A 25,345-nucleotide genomic window follows, 5' to 3' on the forward strand; every position below is an offset into this window, starting at 1 on the left:
ATGACACCCTGGTATCACGGACATTGGGTTCTGCAACCCCCATGATGCAGACCTATACCCGTAAAAAATATAAAGTTTCCATCCTCTACTGCTTCCTAGTTCCAGGTGCGACAGTTTAAGGGGTCACAAAAAGAAGAATAAGAATAATAATAAGAAACGGGACAAAAACATAAAGTCTCCAAAACTCCGTTTTGGTGACTTAATTAACAACTTTAGGTCACTGTATGGCCTTCAACAATGATAAAACCAGAAACTACTATAAGTTACAATAAGGAGGCTCGAGGGTACATGTATAAAAATTTAAGAGAAAAATAAACATTTATTTTTTCATTACAAAGGAGTAGATTCAGTAAGACCCCTTTTTGGCCCTAAAATATAGCAGACTAAGCAGTTTTACAAAATTGTGAAAATGTAATCCTTAAGCTATTTATTGGAAAGTAGCATGCTTCTGCTAAATAAATATAGGATGTTTTTGACAATACAATGCATATATATATCAGGTACTAGCATCATTAAGTTATGCTGAATTACTGAAATCTTCAAAATTTTAGATTTTTTTGGTAAATTTTAGACGGTTTCTGTCTTAAATGAAAGTGTAAATTTTCCCCTTGCATTATGATATTGTAATTATTCGTGTTCATTTATAATATTGAAATGTTAATTATACCCCATGCAACGAGTTGCGGAGGGTATAATGTTTTTGACCCATTCGTCCGTCCGTCAGTCCTGTTTCTTGTCATCACAACTCCTTTCAAACCATGCATCAGAATTTCATGAAACCTTTTCAGATAATAAGGACATACTATGTAGTTGTGCATATTGATGGGAAATTGCGATTCAATTTTTTTTCTAGGAGTTACGCCCCTTTGAACTTATTTACTTTAATGTACTACTGCAACAGTTTGTCATCGCAACTCCTCTCAAACCACACAACAGAATTTCACGAAACCTTTTCAGATAATAAGGACATACTATGTAGTTGTGCATATCGACCGGAAATTGCGATTCAATTTATTTTCTAGGAGTTACGCCCCTTTGAACTTATTTACTTTAATGTACTACTGCAACAGTTTGTCATCTCATCTACTCTCAAACCACACAACAAAATTTCATGAAACCTTTTCAGAAAATAAGGACATACTATGTAGTTGTGCATATCAACGGGAAATTGCGATTCAATTTTTTTCCTAGGAGTTATGCCCTTTTGAACTTATTTGCTTCAATGTACATGTACTTCTGCAACAGTTTGTCATCTCAACTCCTCTGAAACCACACAACAGAATTTCATGAAATTTTGTAGATAATAAGGACATACTATTTAGATGTGCATATTGGCAGGAAATTAATTTTTCTTATACAATTTTTTTTTCTTACACTAATTTAATTTCTCCAATGACAATGTGGGGAAGTGGGGTATGTGAGTGTGCTCACTAAGGTTCTTCAACTGTATTTAATGATAATACATAATAAATATATACATGCAAAGGTTGAGGATGAACACAGATGTGGCCACTTTCATTTTTTGACAAAAACCATCAGAAAAGTGACATTTTTTGGCAAATTCAATAGATTTTTCATACGAAAGCTTGAATCTGAGCGTTTTTAATGACTAAGTCAGTCAAAATCTTTCACATTAACTAATTGAATCAATTGAAATAGACAGTTAAGAGTTTAAAAAGTGTCCAAAATCTTTCGTTAGATGATTTTGAAATTTGAGGCCAAAATCGGAACCTTACCTACTCCTTTAATTTGTTACCTTAAGTAGTTGTTACTTTATCATACATGTATGGTACAAAAATTATTTTAAAAAATCAATTTTTGATGGCCTCCAATTAATTGTAAAATGTAGATATCATTAAAATTGCTCAAAATTATCTCCCTTTGGTATAAAAATGCCATTTTTGGAACTCATCCGTGACCTTTATTTTTTATTATTATTTTCAATTAAGCTGTTCTTAAACTAAGCTATTGTAAAATTTGAGCGATTTCTGTAATTAAGTTCTCCTATTTCGGTAATACCTCTATTTCTGCTATTAGTTCAACAGAAAAAAGGTACCTTTACAAAAATGTATGCTTCTTTCGAAGGCAGGTTGTGAACGGTGACCCCATTTTTTTTTTTATTAAGTATAAGATTTAAGTACGTTTATCATTTTTACAGAAACAATTTTTCCTTGTAGATGTTACAGATACATTCATACGAATGATGTTGAAGAAACAAAGAGAAAAGGAACTTGGACTGTACCATTTTGTTTGCAGCTTTTAAGGTGAAGTATACTTATTTAAATGTTTTGTAAAAATAAGAAGATGTGGTATGATTGTAAATGAAACAACTCTTTATGAGAGACCAGTGAGACAAAAATTAACAACCATAGGTAACTGTACATCCTTCAACAATGAGCTATACAACGTCAAGGACTTGAAATTACCAATGAACAACTTAGGACCTGATTTATTAACAAAACATTGAACGATAAACTGTTATGATATACAGCAACAAACTACTGAATTACAAGCTCCTGAATTGAGACAGACACATGGAGTTTGTAAAACATTAAAAATGGTTGCTGGCACGAAACCCTCCTTCTAACCATGACAGTGGTGCAACATTTCAACTAGCAAACTATAAAAATCATTTGAAAAGGGCTTAATTCAAAGATCAATACAAAGTCAAAGCACAATAAAAAATCCTAAAACAAAAACACATGAAATACACATCTGAGATTTATAGCAGTTACTGAAAGCATGTTCTAATAATCAATATTTTATCCTCGTCCTTACACAATGGGCTGAATTTCTCTTAAGGGCATACCGTACAGTTTTGATTCTGTATTTACAAGTTCGTGAAAATTTGCATATATATAGGCTATTTTTTACCTGATTAAATCAAATATGTAATAAAAAATATACCTTCATGTGCTACTTTTTGAGAAAAATGAGGTCGAAATTTTGTATATTTGCTCAAAATTCAGATATGTGGCCGTATTTTCTTTTTTTTCGAAAAAAAGACATAATTTTTTTGTTATTAATGAAAGGCTATTATCTATTTTGAATTTATTGAACCATAAAACTAATTTTTGACTCTTCACATTGAATAATCCGTGAAGCGGATTATGTAAAATGTGAAGAGTCAAAAATTAGTTTTATGGTTCAATAAAATCAAAATAAATTATTGCCATTCATTATAAATAAATTTCTATCAAAATAAGGCTCAAAGGACTTTTTATATTATTTATATTAACAATAACAACGTACATACATGTTGGCGTATTAATACACAATGTCAGAGTGGGCGTGTCGCCATAAAAATTGACAACATTGAAAATAAAACTAATAATTTTAACCAATCAGAAGACAGTTAAAACACCAAATTTATTTATTAAAAGATAAACACAAATTGTTTTTTGTTAAAGTCATATGAAACGAGTGAGTGGTGAAAAATAATGTTTGTCCAATTCTTGAACCAATGGATGTATACATTCATACACTTAGTCCTATGTGCATGATTTTATCATTATTTTCGCATATATATCATATAATCGCCAATTTTTTTCTCTCTCTGTTTGTTATGATTGAACAAATATGGCTGCTCATTAAATGCCGTGATTTGAAGCCGAGTTTAACCTATTGTCACCTTATACAGTCAGAGCTCAGACATAAACAAGTCGATTTTTGTTTTTGACTTAAATAAGTCGAAACATGTATTTATTATAAAAATGCAGTTTCAATTTCAGACTTATCTAAGTCAGAAAATGACAGACTTGTTTAGGTCTATTTATGTTGGTGAAAAAACTTAATGTTACTGTGTGGCCAAACTACACTACCTATGACACCAAAAACCTGTATGAGAGTTCACAAGGACTTGAGCTATCTATATTTAATTATCTAATTGAACATCCTTACTACACACAGATGTTTTACCTCATTAAATGTGATTCCAGGTGGTTGCATTGTAAGGTTAATTAACATCATCTCCGATTTTTTAGACTCTCATTCATATTTTTCTTTAGAAGACAAAGCATTGGTTTTCAATGTTGTCATTATTTGATTAAGATGCATGACCTCCTTATAAGTATGCGTGGGTCTTGAAGTTAACCAATTTTGATCACTCATCGACTTGTAGGAGTCGATATTTGCAACTTTTTGATTCTGGTCAATTATTTCTTGTTTAACAATATTGGACTTATTCAAGTCGTATTTTGTCTTACATTAAAGGGAGACAAATCCTAAAACTTACAAATTTAGACCTCTATGAGTCAAAAGCAGATTCAGACTTATTTATGTCTGAGCTCTGACTGTTATAGTAAACAAATCACAAAAAGCATGGGTATTGAGCACGTGTTTAACATGTAGAATCAGATATTTGTTTATTTCAATGACAGATCCATGCTTATTGTGGTCACCGGATTTTTACGAGGAGGGTTACGCTCGGGTCACTATGCACTATGCTGGCAGCAAGCAATTAAAAATAAGTACTCTTCTTCTAAATTTGGACAAATTAAAGAATTTTCCTCAGAAAAAAGTATATGTACATAAGTTGTTTAATGAAAACTAACCATTTAGTTATAAAAAACATATGCATATTTTTTTTTGATTTGAGGTTTCTTATGACTTTAAATAATCGGTAATTTCTGAATTTTATAAGTATCCTAAAAACAAATGAAAAAATTATGCATTTTTTATTCCGAAATAACTTGTATTTATCAAATGTTCATGAATTGAGGAAAAATATGTCATTTTTGGCTTTATGTTTATCAAAATTAAAAAAAATCCTTTATTTACAGTTTTATAAAATTTGGGTCACATAATCTCCCTGCAAATTGAAAGTCAAACAAATTGCTGTTTTGAAAAATGGGGTTCCATGAACTCGTTTTCAAATAAATTCAGTTTGAATGATAAAAATCAGTCGAAAAATGCATTTTCCCCTGGTATGTTAAAGTTTGATGTCGCGAAAATAACATTTTGCATTAGCAACGTCATTACCTCCTCTGTAACTGTATCGTATGCCCTTAAAAGCTAACCTAGACCTATAAATGAATGATTATAGCCATCACTTGATGTCATCTAAACAAATAACATATAGATGGAGAGAAATTTTAGTTAAGTCGCAAAAATGATCAACAAGAAAAGATAATCAAATAAGTATCATGAATGGTTGAAATTGTCAGTCAACTCCTAATTATTTAATAAATTAGCCACAGAGTTTTTTGTAAGGTCTAGTTTTAATTAGGATTTTATTGTAGATAAAGGAGATAAATTTCCTCTGTTGACAAAAAAATGGTTGAGGAGTCGGAAAGTTTGACTGAAGATTAAGGATATCAAATGAAGGTAAACATAAATTTAAAGTAATGTTTATATTTGTATTAATACATCTACCTCGAGTATGCATCAAAGATGTATTGGGTAAGCTGGTAATAACTGTATGTGAAACAATAAAATTTGTTTAAAGTGGGCAGTACATGTATATTAAAACATACCATCAACATTAGCACAACTAAAAATGCAATCATAAAAGCATCTGCAAAGTTTCATAGAAATCTGTGAAAGTATAACACAGTATCCATGGTATCAGTTATTTGATGTCCATGTCATTCAAGGTGGATATTGTGTCATTGGCAATAGACAAATTTACTATTTACATGTACCCACTTTAATCGGAACAAATTTGAGGGAAGTTAACTGTTTAATGCATATGCCATTATGTTTTCTATACATGACTAAATCATCAGAAAACAGTAAACCTTCCCCCAAAATTGCACCATTTATATTTTTGAATTTACTTCTTTCGGGTGTTTGTAGTGACAGAGTACCAGGATGTCTTATCACAGAGAAGGTATTAAAACCTGTTGAAAAAACATAGAATCAGAGTCAAAAGTTGATACATGTAATGTGAAAAAAGACTATTATACCACATCATCTTATTGTCGAGCCTGCAACTTTTGTTGCAGAAAGCTCGACATATATATAATGTTCTAGGGGCCAGCAGTGGAGTTAGCTGAATTCTTAAAAGCTTTATATTTTAGAAGGATGAAGACCTGGATGCTTCATACTTTGAATATATACAAAGATGCCTCAGGTTACCAAGTTTCTCTCAGTCACATGTCCAATGTCCTTGACCTAATTTTCATGGTTGAGTGTCTACTTAAAAAAAAGTCAAGATTTTTATACGACTGCAAAAATTCAAAATTTTGGTCGTATATTGGTATGTCAGGTTGGCGTCGTTGTCGTTGTCATCCGAAGACATTTGGTTTTCACACTATAACTAGTATAAGGCAGATTTTACAGTATTGTGTTCTGTCTCCTACTTTCATGTTGCTAACGTGACGGAGACAAAAATAAGTAACGTTAGCGACATTTGGACATGTAACATGAGCAACAACATCTTTAAAAGTTCAAATGTATGCACACAGTGATGTTTAATATATGCCTGAAGTAATAAAATTGTACAGTCTGGTTTAGAATTTCTAAATATACAGAATGTCATTTGCAGGTGTACTTTATATCAAATGAATACACATGAAACCAATTCGTAATAGTAACATTAGCAACATCTACTATCATGACATTACGTTTTGTTGCGAACGTCTTTTTGATGGACGGAATACATTTAAGGTCCTCTTGTAACGATATTACATACAACTAACCTTCTTTGCTACCCCATCATGTGAAGGAACTGACTCCGAATCTAATTCTGCAAAGGGCGATATCGTAACTCCTATACAGGAGAGTTACAGATCTAAATATATGTTGCTCACGTGACACTGATTTGGACGGAAACCTCAAGTAGTAACGTTCGCAAAAAATAAAACAGCCAATGATATTGATTCCTCAAGTCCTTTGACCCCCTTACGTCATCCAAATTTAATATGATTGATATTTTCAATTATTTATAAAACCCGGGATAAAAATAACTACAATTGCCTGTCTGAGAACCAACAAGAAAATTGCGATGGTGACATACCACAATGGACGGAAAAGACGTGACGTTAGCAACAATATTATTAAATTACCTTTTTTAGCCTTTACCAATAAAAATCTGCCTTAAAGTTATGATTAAAACACAAAAGAAGACTTTTTATTAAAATATAAGTCCATGTGATAATGCTCAACTTATAAATAATACTTCAAAATTCCACTCCAAATAAGCTGGATGTCAGTAAAGTAGGTCATGATGTCTATTCCATGTCCAATATTTTGAAATTGAAAACCCTCTAATTCTAACAAAAAACTCAAGCACAGAGTAATTTTTATTTTTATTTACTCAGAAAGACACATTTTATTCAATAACATAATGCATTACTCCATTACACAGTCTGTTTCACAGTTTCAGCAATTGCTTTTTTGATGGATACAAAAAAACAATAATTCCTTCTTATTGTAAAATCTGCCATAAGTAAATAGAAACCTATGAAATTTAAACACAAGGTTAAAGACTAGAAAAAGGAAGTTTCAAATTGATTTTGGAAGTTTTGGTCCCAACAGATTAGGAGTTAGGGGCCAAAAAGGGCCCAAAAAAGCATTTTTCTTGGTTTTTGCACAATAACTTTAATAGTATAAGTGAATAGAAATCTATGAAATTTTAACACAAAGTTTATGACCACAAAAGGAAGGTTGTAATTGATTTTGGGAGTTTTGGTCCCAAACAGTTAAGGAATGAGGGTCCAAAGGGTCCAAAATTAAACTTTGTTTGATTTCATCAAAAAATGAATTATTTGGGTTCTTGTTTGTATGTCAAATCTAACCGTGTATATAGGGTGCAATCAACAGTTTTTTTCTATGACGTCATATTTTGAGGGACCATCTTTAATTGACCCATAGTGGTGTTAATGTTAATGAAGATACTTGTATAAAACTAGATATCATTAGAATCAGAATTTTCTCTAGTTTATAATGAAATAAAAATAAATTGTACTTTTAATAGTACCAAAAAGTTTTATCCAGAGAAAATGGGAAAAACATTGCCTAATCTATGCATAAAAAACATGAAATCAGGCCATGTGCACACCCATGCAGACATGATACATGCACATTTTTCATATTCAAAACGGTATGAATTTCATAGGTTTTTACCTGGTCTTTCTAAAAATTTATGCTCCAGGCTACGTTCGCCTGCTTCGAAAAGAGATACAGTGGGTGCAAATTTTTATTTTTTTATACGAAACTGTTTATAGCACCCTTAGATTTTTAATTTTTGGTCCTGTTTTCAAATTGGTCTACATTAAGGTACAAAGGGTCAAACATTAAACTTTGTTTGATTTTAACAAACGGTCGGTCGGGCGGGCGGCAATCAAATGTTGTCCGTGCATTAACTCAAGAACCGTTCAACCAAAGCTTTTAAAATTTTAATATGTTGTTACTGACAACTAAATGAAGGTCAAGTTCAAATTCATGACACGCCTTTTTTGTTTAAACAATATTCTATGTGTAATTGTGTATACATTGTATTCGATCTTTTAATCCTTAACGGTGCTATAAATATACAATGTGTACATTTTTAACCGATTGCATAAATGAAAATTCCACTACTGTGTGGGGTTAAAAGGTCAAATACAATGTATACATTAAAATAGATGACAAGTTGAGATTGGAAGAAATGATGGTTTTTTTTAATCTTGTACAATGATTTAGCACTATCAGAAATACAGGTCAATTTTTATTTGAAGCACAATTCCATTTGCAGTTTTCTCGAGAGGTAGAGCAGAAACAAATTTTGACTTTTACCGTTCAGGAGTTATGGTTCTTGAAAGATTGAAAAATGGCGTTTCCAGTCGTGTCCGTGCATTTACGCATGAACAGTTCCACCAAAGCTTCCCAAATTTTAATATGTTGTTACTGGTGACAAAATGGAGGTCAAGTTCAATAATGACGATTTTGACTTTTACCGTTCAGGAGTTATGGTTCTTGAAAGATTGAAAAATGGTATTTCCAGTCGTGTCCGTGCATTTACGCATGAACTGTTCTACCAAAGCTTCCCAAATTTTAATATGTTGTTACTGGTGACAAAATGGAGGTCAAGTTCAATAATGACGATTTTGACTTTTACCGTTCAGGAGTTATGGTTCTTGAAAGATTAAAAAATGGCGTTTCCAGTCGTGTCCGTGCATTTACGCATGAACTGTTCTACTAAAGCTTCCCAAATTTTAATATGTTGTTACTGGTGACAAAATGGAGGTCAAGTTCAATAACGACGATTTTGACTTTTACCGTTCAGGAGTTATGGTTCTTGAAAGATTGAAAAATGGTGTTTCCAGTCGTGTCCGTGCATTTTCTCATGAACCATTCAACCAAAGCTTTTCAAATTTTAATATGTTGTTACTGATGACAAAAGAGAGGTCAAGTTCAATAATGACGATTTTGTCTTTTACCGTTCAGGAGTTATGGTTCTTGAAAGATCGTAAAATGGTGTTTCCATTCACGTTGTTGCATTTACTCACAAACCATTCAATCTAAGCTTTTCAAATTTTAATATGTTGATACTGATGACAAAATAGAGGTCAAATTTGATATTGACAATTTTCACTTTCACCAATCATCAGTAATGGTTCTTGTGATATTGCCAGGACACAAATAAATGCTAATAAATCCGGTTTGCTGTCGTTGTGACAGCCTCTTGTTGATTATGGACTGTTGGTCCAAATCGGGGTTCAAATTAAACTTTGTTTGATTTTAACAAAAATGGGGTTCTTTAATATGCTGAATCTAACCATGTATTTCGATTTTTAATATTTGGGCCCGCGGTTATCAAATTGATCCACATTGACATGCTTGAGGTCTAAAGGGTCTAAAATTGCACATTATTTAATTTCATCAAAAATTGAATTCTTGGGGTTCTATGATCATGATGATATGCTGAATCTAACCATGTATTTATATTTTGGATATTTGACCATAATAGCAAAAGGTAAATGTCCAATTTAAAATTTATAAGTTTTTTTCTTGCCTTGACGCAGTAAAAAAATGAGACATAGGTATGGTGTTCCCCGCGGCGGCAGCATCAACAATGTATTAGTTTGTGATTAGGTCAATTTATGGTGAACCACTAGTGGTAGGTCAATGATATTTGGTATGCAGTTGTATAAGCATTGGCATATCTCATTTTCATGGAGATTTTTTGACTCCACCTCCTTAGTCATGGTCTATAGACTTTAATAATTTTGCTAAGTTAATATGTATTAGTTTGTGAAAAGGTCAGTTCAAGGGGAACCATTAGTGGTAGGCCAATGTTAATTGGTGTTCAGTTTTATAAACATTAGCACATCTCATTTCCATGGAGAATATTTGGCCCTGCCCCCTCAGTCATGGTCTATTGACTTTGAAACTTTTGCTTAGTTTACATGTATTAGTTTGTGGTAATATCAGTTTAAAGTGAACTGCTAATGTTAAGTCAATGATATTTGGTATGCAAATTTATTGTCATTTGAAAGTGTTGTTTTCATGGAGATTATATAGCCCCACCCCTGATCATGGTTCATTGACTTTGAAACTTTTACATAGTTTAAAAGTTAATGTTTGTGTTTAGGTTCGTTTAAAGGGAACTACTTATTATGAGTCAATGGTAATTGGTATGCAGTTGTATTATATTTATCATTGGCACATCTCATTCCATGGAGATTGTTTTGCCATGTACCTTCAGTCATTGTTCATAGCCCTGAGACTTTGAATATTTGCATAACTTACATGTTAAAATATTGCTATTTAATTTCAACATTGCATTATCAAAATTACATGAATATTTGCATAACTTACATGTTAAAATATTGCTATTTAATTTCAACATTGCATAATTAAAATTACATGAATATTTGCATAACTTACATGTTAAAATATTGCTATTTAATTTCAACATTGCATTATCAAAATTACAAAAAGGCGATACATATCTCTGTGATAACAGTTTATTAAGTATAAGTTCTTAGACCACATTCATTCTGTGTCAGAAACCTATCTTGTGTCAACTATTTAATCACAACCCAAATTCAGAGCTGTATCAAGCTTAAATGTTGTGTCCATACTTGCCCCAACTGTTCAGGGTTCAACCTCTGTGGTCCTATAAAGCTGTGCCCTGCGGAGTATCTGGTTTGTAAAGTGAAATTCTCTCTTATTATAAGTAATAGGATAACTATATTTGGTATGTGAGTACCTTGCAAGGTCCTCATGGCTGTCTTACAGTTTTCACTTGACCTTGACCTCCTTTCATGGATCAGTGAACAAGGTTAAGTTTTGGTGGTCAAGTCCATATCTCAGATACTAAAAGCAATATGTCTAGTATATTTGGTGTATGGAGGACTGTAAGGTGTACATGTCCAAATGGCAGGTGTCATCTGACCTTGACCTCATTTCCATGGTTCAGTGATTATAGTTGAGTTTTTGTGTTTTTTTTTCTGTTTTTCATATACTATTTGCAATAGGTCTAATATATTTGGTGTATGGAAATAATAAGAGAATGATTGTTAGGTGTACATTTCTAGCTGGTATGTGTCATCTGCCCTTGACCTCATTTTCATGGTCAGTGGTCAAAGTTAAGTTTTTGAATTTTTGTCTTTTTATCTAATACTATATGCAATAAGTCTACTACTATAATAGCTATATTAGGTGTATGGAAATATATTAGTTGTATGGAAGAATTATTAGCTGTATAGATGTGTGCCTTGTATGGTTCATCTCACCTTGCCTGTCCTTGGCCTCATTTTCATGGTTTAGTGGTAAATTTTAGTTTTTTTGGTTAATGTTAAGGTTATGTTTCAATTGTAATAAAGCTTAATTTTAAGGACTACAAAAGAAGGCGAGACATTTCAGCGTGTGCACTCTTGGTTTTATATTAAACCCTAGAAAGAAGCTACAGATTAATGTTAACTGCAAAAATACTAAAACTCGTTTATTAATTAGATCATGTAGATACAGGAAATGAAAATATTTTGAAATTTTTTATCTTAAAAATGGTTATGCTTATATATTCAAGTTTCACTAAATTCCAAGAAGGGTTTCCACAAATAACAATGACTGATTTTCAAAATGATCATCATGTAAAAATGAAGAAATGTGCTAAGATTGCCCATGAAAACTATCTTTATGAACAATGACAGTTCAGTGGTTTGCTTTCAGCCTTTAGCAAACATAATTACCATATATATTGTAATAAGCTATTAATAAAAGCCCACCATTGTAAAATGTTAAACAATTAAAAAGTAAAAAACAGCGTCCTGATTTTTATAAGTTCGAAGAATAAAATTGAGTCATATTATGGTATGATGTTGTTGTTAGCCATGTATGTCGACACATATGGTTTCCGGATAATTATATAGTTTAAGATAATGGATATCCATGAAATTTTACACAAGGTTTAATACCAAAAAGGAAGGTTGGGTTGATTTTTGGGGTGATGGTACCAACAGTTTAGAAATTAGGGGCAAAAAAGAGGCATTTTTGTAGTTTCCAGACATTAACTTGTGTGCCAGTGTACTAATCTCTCTGAAATTGTTCTTCAAGGTTCCATATCACAAAGGGTAGACTGGAATTGTTTAAAGGGGTAATTGCCTCAAACGTTCAGGAAATAGGGGGTCAAAAACAAGCATTTTTCTAATTTCCAGACAATATTTTGTGTTTAAGTGTATGGATTTCTTTAAAATTGTACTGCAAAGTACCATACCTCAAAGGAAAAGGCTGGGATTAAGTTTTGGGGTAATTACTAAAAGAGGGTTGAAAAAAATTGGGGGAGGGGGATTTTTTTTTCTCATAATTTTGATCAAAATCCAAATACAGACAGTCTATCAAGCTTGAATATTGTGTCCAAACATACACCAACTGGTCAGTCAAATAACAAGGCTGCGCTGCACATCATTTTCTTAATCATATTAATCTGACATGTTAAAGTTTGTACATTATGAAGTTACTAACCTGTTGATTTTGTGTATTTCAGATTATTATTGAAAAAAGAGCACTTTGAAGTACTAGGAGAATTTGAAAACATCTTGGTGAAATAGTTTGACTGATTATGACAGAACATCAAAAGAAATGACGAAAAATTACACATCTTATCAAAATAGTACTTCTAGAAACTAAAAGCTACTTGCAATTTTCACTGGTTTTGAGATCAGTATAATAGTCTGACAAGGAAAGAATTTAATGAACATGATTATGATGCCTCTTGATAAATATAAAAACATATTGACTGTAAAATAATTACCAGTTACCAATTAAATCTGTTGTTTACAAAATTTGTTATTTGGAAATATCTGTTGAATGTTTTGAAATTAAAATGTGTTAACTTAAATGATTTAAGAATTGAAGTCTTTAAATGATACAAAAGCAAGGATACATGGAATGATTGCAATTAAGACAACTACTAGCCCTGCATAATAGGGCACTGATGTAAACAAGTACAGGTCAACTGAAGTCTTCAACAATAAGCAAAAGCCTTAGTTTAAAGATTTACATGGGCTTATTAAGTCCCAAGATAATGGTATCTACATCATTTACTGTCAAATTTTTGTTTGTATGTTTCTGATGAATGTTAATTAAAATAAGCCCAGCACACCTAATTTCAAAAGAGAAAGCTAATAGACAAATTTAAGCAAAAAAAAAAAAAGGAAATCCATTTAATATGGCAGACAGCAACAAAACACAACCAGTGGACATAATAACATGTTTTTGAGTGCTCAAACTGCACAATAACATTAATTCCGGCATGGGAAGAACAAAAAAATTGCGAAAGCAAACTTACAGATCTTACATTTTTGGGTTGATGTTTTGACAACTTGCATGTACATGTATAATATATACAAAAAGTTAGCTGCTATTGAGACAAAGGCAAAAATCATAGTGCAACACATAAAATTGAGAAGGGAAATGGTGAATATGTCAAAGCGACAACCACCCGACCATAGAGCAAACAACAGCCGAAGGCAACCAATGGGTCTTCAATGTAGCGAGAATTCCCGCACCCGTAGGTGTCCTTCAGCTGGCCCCTAAAATATGCATAATAGTATAGTGATAATGGATGTCATACTAAACTCCGAATTATACACAAGAAACTAAAATTTAAAATCATACAAGACTAACAAAGGCCAGAGGCTCCTGACTTGGGACAGGCGCAAAATTGCGGCGGGGTTAAACATGTTTATGAGATCTAAACCCTCCCTCTATACCTCTAGCCAATGTAGAAAAGTAAAAGAATAACAATACGCACATCAAAATTCAGTTCAAGAGAAGTCCGATTCAGATGTCAAAAGATGTAACAAAAGAAAATAAATAAAATGACAATAATACATAAATAACAACAGACTACTAGCAGTTAACTGACATGCCAGCTCCAGACCTCAATTAAACTCAGTCTGATTAAACATGTTAATTACAGATATAATAACAATAAACTAAAATAACACTTACCACTACTAAATGATTAGGAACTTTCAGGAACTAATTGCAGCTACTGTCCAGGTTATGTTAAACAAATTTTCAGCTCCAACTGATCTGTTCAGTGAAGAGTTTTTATCATTTAAATAAAATGTGAACACATTCTAATCTTTTGGCAGACGTGAATATTCTCATGTGGCATTTATACCTATATGCAAGGGTATCTATATCTGGTGGTGATGATACACAGTGATAATTAACCATTTTTTTCTTCTTTTTGTTTAATTTTGAAGAAAAAAATATGAAATTTTAACTTTATTTAGCATTTTGGAAAAAAATAATTTTGTTAATTTTTCATGTTTTTTTCATTTATTTGATAAGAATTAAATTTTAAAAGATTTTTTTTTTAAATATTTAATTATTCTTTTTTAATTTTTGAAAAATTTGATTTTTTTGAAATATTTTGCATTTATAAATTTTTTAAACTTTAAAAAAAATAATTTTAGTTGCCTTCGTCCATGCAAGCATGGACTAAGTTAGCCTTGGTTGCCTTCGTCCATGCATGCATGGACTAAGTCTGTTGTGTTAGTCCATGAAAGCATGGACTAAGTTAGGGTTAGTTGCCTTAGTGCATGCATGCATGGACTAGTCTGTTGTGTTAGTTCATGCATGCATGGACTAATTTAACGTTAATTACCTTCGTCCATGCATGCATGGAGTAAGCTTAGTTTCTAAGTTTTCATGTTTACAAATCATGAAAAGGTTTAGCCATACTATCAAGTTTTGCAATTTATTTCCTAAGGTAAGTTATAATGCACAATATGTATGTAAAACATTATTAAAAGGTTGAATATGAAAAAAAAACAACTAAACAGAAAAAAAAGGTAATTACATCAAATTAAGAAATAATTGAACTAACACCATGAAATTAAGAGGTAAGAAGAAATGGAGGTTTTCTAGAATTGATGTTGATTTCCAGTTTTATTTAATACCTTGTTCTGGTATAAATATAAGAATCTATATATATCCTATAAAAGGTACGTTAAGGGGTTAAAAGTTGAGGCTGAGAAATGAAAAAAAAGTAGCAGATTTGTCACACAACGAAGTTAGACGAGTTGTATATATAAATCGTCTAAACATCAACCCAACAATGTTAGATCTGTAAATTTGCTTTCGCAATTTTTTTGTTCATCCCTCGCCGGGATTCGAACCCATGTTACTGTGATATCGTGACACCAAATCGCCTGCATTGCAGCCGCCGTTCCGCTAGACCACACGACCACCTGGGTTCTACATAAAATAAAGTTTTCAGGGGCCGTGTGCTACCTTTTCTCGCCAGTTTCAATCTAGCGGCATACTACAGTACTTGATATATAAGGCATGGAGATGTTATTGTTATAGATCAACTAAATTATCTATAGTAAAATATATATACAATTGGAAGTAGGTTCTCATCATGTAAACACTGAGTGTTGAAGACGTAATCGCTTTGATAGGCCAATAGTATAAATACCACGTTTGCAGATCGGTAAAATAAATGTGGTACTCGGTATATTTCGCTGTCACCTCATATTGAGTTTACTGACCGCATATATATCATATTAGGTCACTAACACACCATGGAACTAACAGTATCTTCAAATGTGAATTTACGAGTGCAAATCAAATAAAACAACATGCAATTTATAGCTTTTTTCTCCTATTTCATCACAATGTGTAGCAATACAGTTTTTAAACCAGACCGACAACAATATTATGTATGGGCAAGAAGGAAAGAATATAAGTATTGTATGTGTAGCAATACAAGGACAACACACGAAAGGATTAACAATAAAACAAAACATGGTTACATTATCGACAAGTGACAGCAACATGGTGACTTACTCGTTGAAACCAACCAGACAAGATCACCGTAAAGAGTACGAATGTGTGGATACAAAAGAATTGCAAAACGTTCGCGTCATGCTGGTGGTATACTGTAAGTACCACATTAAACATTTCGTGATTATATCTATGAAATAATCTAAGCTTTAACAAAGAACAAGTTTTAAGTTTTTTAAATAGGTTTGCCTAGATCTTCGCTAAGGAGCTGTTAATTTACAAGTGTACGTCTTTGCTAAAACATAAGTTAATGCTTACACATGATGGACACCTATGGTCGTCGTATGTTAGTCTGTAAGGGAATCACCAGCTGAGTAGCTCAGAACTAAGATACTTGCAAACCCATGTTTAAGTGAGCGCATGGATAACCAAATGTTCGGAAGAAAGATTACAAACCAAAAGTCTTTCAACACTTACGAATTACCATCATTGTCCTGTCTAGAAAAAGTGTGTTTCTTTAAATAACAAAAGGTCGTGTCACTTCAAATCTCCATAAGAGATAAAATGGTAAATTTTAGAGATATGTCAATGAACATGCTGTACGGCTTGGAAAAATGGAAATAAAATAAAATAGTGCATAACATCTGTATGTAAAACAATTCACACAAAAAGATGGAAGTATACATGGTTTACTTTCTTTATCAATAGTTCTTATGAATTGAGTTTTTATTTACAGATTATGACTGTTGATTGACACATAACACTTCTCTGCTCTAGAGGCCCAAACAGTCTTAAGAAAACGAGCACAACCTTAGTGATTGTCAATAATACATATCACTAAATACTTTTAAGATCTTGGTAATTGATTAAAACACAAAACAATACACGACTAGTATCACAACAATTTATATAGACATTTCAAGACAGAATGCCATTACATTTTAGATGCACCCGATGTTCAAGTTTTCGTTACTGGAAAGCACAGTTTAAACTGCCTTGCCAATGGTTTCCCCAACACCTACATTTTCAATAAATGGGAACATCTATCTGAAAAAGGAGAACACGTCCGATATCTAGTTGGATCACAAAATGGAACGTTGCATCTGCATAACATTCCACATCAATATCAGATAAGTGGAAGGTATATCTGTTCAGTCAGTAATGGTATATCTGATGCATATGGTAACTTGTTACAGAATGGTTCTGAAAGTTTGCGGTTTACAGGTAAGACTTATTTTGACATCCTTTATAGCAAGAATTTAATCGATGTGTGTAGCAAAACATTTTTTTGTAAATGCTCAATACAAATTTAAAACGCCCAAATCATTTAGTTAAATAAACATACATAGAAAATTAGCAACAAAAAACGCATACACTAGATATTTTTACTTAAGGAAGGCGAAGTAGGTAATTGTAATCCATTGCTCATCTACTTGAGTCATTGCATTTGTCTAAAGGTTTAACACAATAAAAATAAATTTAAAAATCTGCGTAATGCAGCAACCAATATGTTATATACTGTAAAACAAAAATTACGACAAACGTTTCTCAAATATTACACATCGTACGTTGCCGTATGAAGTTTCTTGTATCAACAATGCTCGTGTATACTCCTATGGTACAGAATCCATTAACAGAGGAATACCCCTAAAGCAAAAACAAAAATGCTATCACAGAGATATGTTTAAAAAAATAATTATTTCAGTCTAAATTCACTAGCAACAAGTTGCCGATTCATTGAGACGGGTCTAGATCACTCATCTGCTGATATGGCACCTGCTGATTTTGCACCATAAACCTGCCAATTTTACCCCTACGTAGAACAACTAAAGTTGCTTCCCTTTGTACACTAATGGGTTGTAAATTAAAAATTAATGTCATGTTAGTCATGTTACTTTATTAATTAAGTTAAATAACAGCTAGCATTAGTTATGTAAGATTGCAGGAAAGTATGATTTAAATGGTCTGTTTAAATTTGAATTTACTTTTAAGAGTTTTGTCTTTTTTACAGTACATAAAATATTGATAAATCATTTGGAAAACAATACATTGTATTAATCTTGCAACGATAAAAAATACAACAAGTGAAATGAAAATATTTAAAGTAAAAGGAGGAAATGGGTTATGTTTTTCTTAAAATTTTATTGTTTGAACACCACTAAAAGAAGTTTGCCACACAATTAATATAATTTTATCTATGATTTTATAATGAATGCAAAACGATGATTTGAGTAATTTACAAGATGTAAAAAGGGGGAGGGTAGTCATTCTAAAATTTGACTTCGTTCACAATGAACATGATTATCATGATAAATGTGGGATATCTTTACACTTTCAATGTAATCATGGTGTAAACGTATTTTATAATTTGTATCAATACATACAATCATTATGCATTTTATTCATATATATTTTTATAGAGGAACCTTGATATCACTAGCGTTAATTTGCTTTATCTTTTTTTCTTGTGTTCCAAGATTTGGATAATCACTTTTCAATTATTCAACATATTAAAACTGACTCTCAGTTTCGCTGTGGGATTGTCCCAATACGGGTGGAGACAGGACGGCTCACGCTACGAGAGTCTTCCAATAGATCAAAGAAATTGTTTTGTTTGTGACGATATAATTGAAACGGAGGAGCATGTATCGACTGTATGTCCGCTGTACGAAGATCTTAGAGACGTACTGTATAAGATTTTAAACTTTGAAAACGAAAATTTTTGTTTATTGCCGAATTCCTTGAAACTTTCATTTATTTTAGCGAGTGAAAATATTAATGTGATACAAAAATGTGTCAAAACCTGCAAACTTATAAGATCGTAGGAAGGAGACAGGTTTTTATACCTATAATTGATGTAAATATGTTTTAATATTTAACTTTTGTTTTATAATAGCTTTTTGGAAATATGTAAATACTATAATTCCTTTTTAATCCGTCTCTCATAGTTCTTTTTAGAATGGCAGTAATAATTTTAAAGTTTCCTTTTATAATGTGAATTGTGTATACTATATTATTATTCCATTCTCAATTTTATTGATGGTGAGACGTTAATAAATTATTATTGTATTGTATACCCCCACAACACTAGCAGAAGAAGTATATTTAATTTACACTGATACAGTTATATCAAATTAATTGATTGTGGTTTGTTTTACGTTCAGCACCAAATATTTCATGCATGCTCATGATGATATCAAATCAATGATCATTAATACAACCGGAAGGTCTTTAATCGAAATCAATGTCGAAAATTTGAAATTATACTTGAAAATGAGGGTATATTGGATAGAGACATTGAAATTTAGCCTTGCAACAGCCATCTCCAAACCCTGCAAGGAGAAGTTCTTGCAAGGGCTATTAACGTACAGAGAGCCTGGCACTTTATCTCATCACGAGACAAAGGATGCAAAATCTCCTTTCTGACTAGACGTTGGTGCGTATTTATTCATCCAAAGAACGCCCAACATCATCAGTGACTTTACTGTCGATTCAAAGAAAAAAGTGATCATATTTCTGCAGTTCCTGAGTCATTTTTGGGGTTTAACACAAATATAATCATCATTCTGTGAAATATTAAAAGGGGTCTTGCGGGACTTTGCTCTTATATCAGAATAAATTCAAATACAAATACTTTATTGGCACAAACACAATTACAATAATTGGCAAAGGCCCATATTTCAGTACATTAAACGCTGACATCTCATTAGTCCGACAACCATTATTCCGACAGCCCATTATTCCGACAGCCCATTACTCCGACAGCCAAATATTCCGACAGCCCATTACTCCGACAGCCAATTATTCCGACAACCCATTATTCCGACAACCCATTATTCCGACAATGCGTTTTTCTAATGTGTAAATTTTCTCTAAAAGGACCAACTCCGTTCTCTATGATATGTGTGGTTGTCCGTCTTGATTATAATTATTCTTGCCATGCGGGATATTTTAAAGTATCAGTAAATTGGAGTTGATACACATGCCTATAACAACTGCTAAGTCCTTACCCTCTTCCAATATTCGTCTTACGTGTCAATGCACTTTATCTATCTTTATATTTAGTTGTCTGTGTGTCCAATATCGGTCTGTGCTGTTCTATTTCGCTATTTTTTGCATGTGTGTCTTGATCTTACCTTCTTTAAAAAAAGAAGATGTGGTATGATTGCCAATGACACAACTCATCCACAAGAGACATACATCACACATACATTAACAACTATATATAGGTTACCGTACGGCCTTCATCAATGAGCAAAGCTAATACCGCATAGTCAGCTATAAAAGAAAACTTACGGCCTTATTTGTATAAATATATGAACGAAAATCAAATATGTAACACATAAACAATCGCCAACCATTTAATTACGGGCTCCAGACTTGGGACAGGCACATACATAAATATGGCGGGTTTAACATGTTAGCGGGATCCCAACCCTCCTATAACCTGCGACAGTGGTATAACAGTACAAAATAAGAACGAACTATAAAAATCAGTTGAAAAATGCTTTAACAAAAATACAAGTGGACGTGGCCGGGTACTTGTACATCCCGTCAACAAAAAGACACTAGGAACAGATCTGATAGTATTCGCAGTTATCTGAAAGCCAGTTCAAAGCCACTAACAACTAATTAAAAAATCATGCATCTAAGACTTAACTAGATCTTCGGTTCTCCCTTTTCGCGTATTAGGGGAGTGAGGTTTTCCCCAACTATTAACTACATAAATAAATATATCGGAGTTGGATAACACTACCCACCCTCTTTGGTCGCAACACTTTCTCTCCTTGTATCACTCATCTGAGTTTTATTTAAATTAATTTTGTCGCAGAAATATACAGTCAACGCATTTTGACTGTTCACATAGAATGAGTGCAGTATGAAAGCCAAACTAGTAAAAAATATAAGACAATGTGTGACATTCTTGCCCTGCTTGTGCATGTCTTTGTCAAATTGTCTAATTTTAAAAACATGGTACATTAGGGGTTTTGTTTGAAACTTGACACTTATTTTTCATTTAAAGATTGTCTTCAAGAAGAAGAAAAATATTTAAATTTAATTGATTTTAAGAAAGGTGGTTCATTGAAAATGCTATAGATACTAAAAAAATCGTATTGTACAGCTGATAAAATTGAGGATGAGAGTCATTTTTCAATCGAATGCTCACTTCATAATAATTTGAGAGAGGAACTCTTTCACCATATTTCGAGCACATGTAAAAACTTTAAAAAGTAAGACAAATTGGATAATTTTTCGATGTTAACACAATTTTTTTACTATTATGGGGGGGGGGGGGAATGATGATTACATTGTTAGTTCTTTTGAATTATGTAGTACATGTCTTGATACCGACTGTTATTTGATATCAATGTGTTAGTTTTTTTTTTTTGTATTTTGTCTTGGTGACTGAGGCTTATAGGGCTATAAAGATAATTATATCGTAATAGTATAATTAATAATGTCTTAATGGCATGAATGTTGACCCAATCATTAGACCGCCGCTTTAAAAAAAAAGTTGGGGTATACTGTTTTATTTCTGTCTGTCCGTCCGTCTAACCGTCCATCCATCAGTTCGTCCGTCCGTCCCATAAATATTTTCTTTGCATCATTTTCATGAACTACATAACAAGGATTTCTGAAAGGTTTAGTGAAGTCGGCTATGTCGTGTGATGCGTTTTCAAATTTATTACTCATTACATGACAGCCAAGTGGAAAATTGTCGGCACATTTTCCCCAGGAACTACAATACAATGATTTCTCAAATTTGATTTCAAGATTTATATAAGTCAGTTATACTGTGTGGTGCTTTTTTAGATTCATAACTCAAACGCTTCCTGTCTACCGAAATGTTTGGGCGTTATGTTCTCATCAGTAGCTCGTACCATCAATGGTTGTTCTTGATTTATATGATCTTTAAAGATCCTTTAATTTGGAAAATGACATATTCTTTTCTGTTATATTCTTTATACAGATTTTGAATTGAGTATATAATGAGTATATAGAAAGTATTCGAACAACCTTAGCCTTATGTTATATATACGGAGATATTTCTTAAAATATGTTAGTACATATCTAAACGTAATAATACAGACAGACAAATTTTATTTTACCCTGATACCCTGGTACTTGACTTGATAAGTGTCGGACTTATGGGTTGTCGGAGTATTAGGCTGTCGGAGCAATGGGTTGTCGGACTATTGGGTTGTCGGACTAATGGGTTGTCGGTCCAATGGGATATCGGACTAATGGGCTGTCGGAATAATGGCGTGTAACCCATTAAACAACATAATTAAATATGTTATAGTTTTAAAAGAAGCCAAATTCACATTTCTATATATACCAGATATTTATGTAGATAAGAACTTGTCACTTTTAGGACTTGTAAAGAATTACTATTAATGCAGCTTTTAATATTAAGCTGATTTTCACAACAACATGTCGGAAGTATATTTAATATAACAGTTTTAAAGTTTATATTTTCATCTTCTACCTCACCCGATTTACATACATTACAAACTCGTTCATCGGTGCCTGGGTAAACTAAAAGACGCCCTTTTCAATAGCAAGATTGTGTGCACTTAATCTCATTTTACACAGAGATTACCTTTCTAATGTATTACATGTACTTAGAACATCAACATAAGAACTACGCTGACTTGAATTATGAAATTATTGATAAAGTTTTTTAATTTGGATGAATCGTGCATTTTTGATGATTGATCCTGTGTGCACTGATCAAATAATCGTTGTTTAATACTTGTTAAACATTGTTTAATATAGTCAAGTCCCCCCCCCCCCCCACCAGGTAGGTTTGAAAATTCTAGATTGTGTAATAGAATGCATTTATTTGTGCACGGGTTCTTTCTTTTCAGTTGCCAGAAAAATTTGGATACAAGTGTGTTTTCAGACCTAAACATATGTTAAAAAAACTTAATAAATAAAATGAGATGTTTTACCACAACGGTAGCGTGCAAAGTTCGGCTCTACAATAAAGGCATTAATCGCTTTGCAATGAACAACTAGAATTTCTTTTATGATTTCATAATGGAATTGTCTCCCGAATTATCAAAAACACCACAAATCTCACTACAATACAGCAATATTGGACTTACTAATGAATCAAATAATTTTTCTAAAAGTTTACAAGGATTATCCAATCAAATTGTTTTCTTAATCTTAAAACATGCTTTCCTAGCTTTTTCCATTGTTAGGGATACCCCTTAATTTAAGGATGTTCGCTGCTCAGTTTCAAAATAAATAACTTTTCATAAAACTAGTATGTATTGATAGGGAATAAATTTAGGAATCAAAATAGCAAAAAAAATATAGTGGTACATGCGCTTGTTTTCGAGATATTAGCCATTGGAATTTTAGCGGGAGAATGTTCTCTCTTGATTTTTCATAGCTTTATCATTGACCAGTTCAAGTGCTCAAATACTATTAAAAAATAAATAAAATTTTATAAGACTTTCACAAATGACTTATTATTATACATGTAAAAGATTTATAAAAAGAAAAATGGGGGTCCATGGGGATTTTTTTTAAGGCATTAAAATGGATAAAACCAGAGGATTCTGAAAATCTGACAAAAAATACAAATCATGGCAAGCAGACATCCTTAAGTTGCCATTACACTTTAACATTAATTCCCATGTAACAATATTAAATTGGGATAAAAGATGACACTATGATGTACATGTGGTTAAATATTTTCTGCACAAGACATGATGAATGTTTTGTAAAATTATACTAAATTCTTCGATATTTTTTTGTGAAAGATGAACCATAATATATATATAAAGTGTCTCTTTTGGCCCTTTCTTTACTTCTAACCTCATCGGCTGATACGACTTCTTCCTATAAACAATTCTGAAAGTGTCTCAATTGATCCTTTCTTTATTTATAACATCACCTGCTGATATGACCCCTTCATATAGACACCATAGAAAGTGTCCCTGTGAACCCTTTCTTTACTTATGACAATATATTTCATATGATCTCTTCGTGAAGACACCAAAGACAGTGTCTCTATTGATCCTTTATTTACCTAAAACATCACCTGCTGACATGATCCCTTCCTAAAGACACTATAGAAAGTGTCTCTATTGATCCTTTCTGTACTTATAACACCACCTGCTGATATGACAACTTTTTATAGGTACTATAAACAGTGTCCCTATTGATCCTTTCTTTACTTAAAACATCCCAGACTGATAAAACCCCTTTCTATAGACACCATAGAAAGTGTCTCTTTTGATCCTTTCTTTACTTATAACATCACCTGTTGATATGATCCCTTTATATAGACACCGTAGAAAGTGTCTCTATTGATCCGTTCTTTACTTATAACACCACCTGCTGATATGATCCCTTCATATAGACACCATAGAAAGTGTCTCTATTGATCCTTTCTTTACTTATAACACCACCTGCTGATATGATCCCTTAATATAGACACCATAGAAAGTGTCTCTATTGATCCTTTCTTTACTTATAACATCACCTGCTGATATGCTCCCTTCATAAAGACATCATATATAGTGTCTCTATTGATCCTTTCTTTACTTATAACATCACCTGCTGATATGACCACTTCATAAAGACATCATAGAAAGTGTCTCTATTGATCCTTTCTTTACTCATAACATCACCTGCTGATAAGAACCCTTCCTATAGACACCATAGAAAGTGTCTCTATTGATTCTTTCTTTACTTATAACATCACCTGCTGATATGACCCCTTCATAAAGACACCATATAGAAAGTGTCGCTATTGATCCTTTCTTTACTTATAACATCACCTGCTGATATGATCGCTCGATATAGACATCATAGAAAGTGTCTCTATTGGTCCTTTCTTTACTTATAACATCACCTGCTGATATGACCCCTTCATTAACTCACCATAGAAAGTGTCTCTATTGATCCTTTCTTTACTTATAACATCACCTGCTGATGTGACCACTTCATAAGACATCATAGAAAGTGTCTCTATTGATCCTTTCTTTACTTATAACATCACCTGCTGATATGACCCCTTCATAAAGACATCATAGAAAGTGTCTCTATTGATCCTCTCTTTACTTATAACACCACCTGCTGATATGATCACTTCATATAGACACCATAGAAAGTGTCTCTATTGATCCTTTCTTTACTTATAACATCACCTGCT

At 32.4% G+C, this 25,345-nt stretch overlaps 1 long non-coding RNA gene across 1 annotated transcript; it reads left to right on the forward strand.

Moving 5' to 3' along the window:
- The first annotated feature begins 2,149 nt into the window (after positions 1 to 2,149).
- On the forward strand, positions 2,150 to 13,085 carry LOC134684223 (uncharacterized). The gene is made up of 3 exons (XR_010101208.1): positions 2,150 to 2,264; positions 5,241 to 5,325; positions 12,914 to 13,085. It is a non-coding gene; the product is annotated as an uncharacterized LOC134684223 (long non-coding RNA).
- Positions 13,086 to 25,345: the final 12,260 nt, after the last annotated feature.

This window comes from Mytilus trossulus, chromosome 9 (assembly GCF_036588685.1).
Source record: "Mytilus trossulus isolate FHL-02 chromosome 9, PNRI_Mtr1.1.1.hap1, whole genome shotgun sequence".
Taxonomy (NCBI): Eukaryota; Metazoa; Mollusca; class Bivalvia; order Mytilida; family Mytilidae; genus Mytilus; species Mytilus trossulus.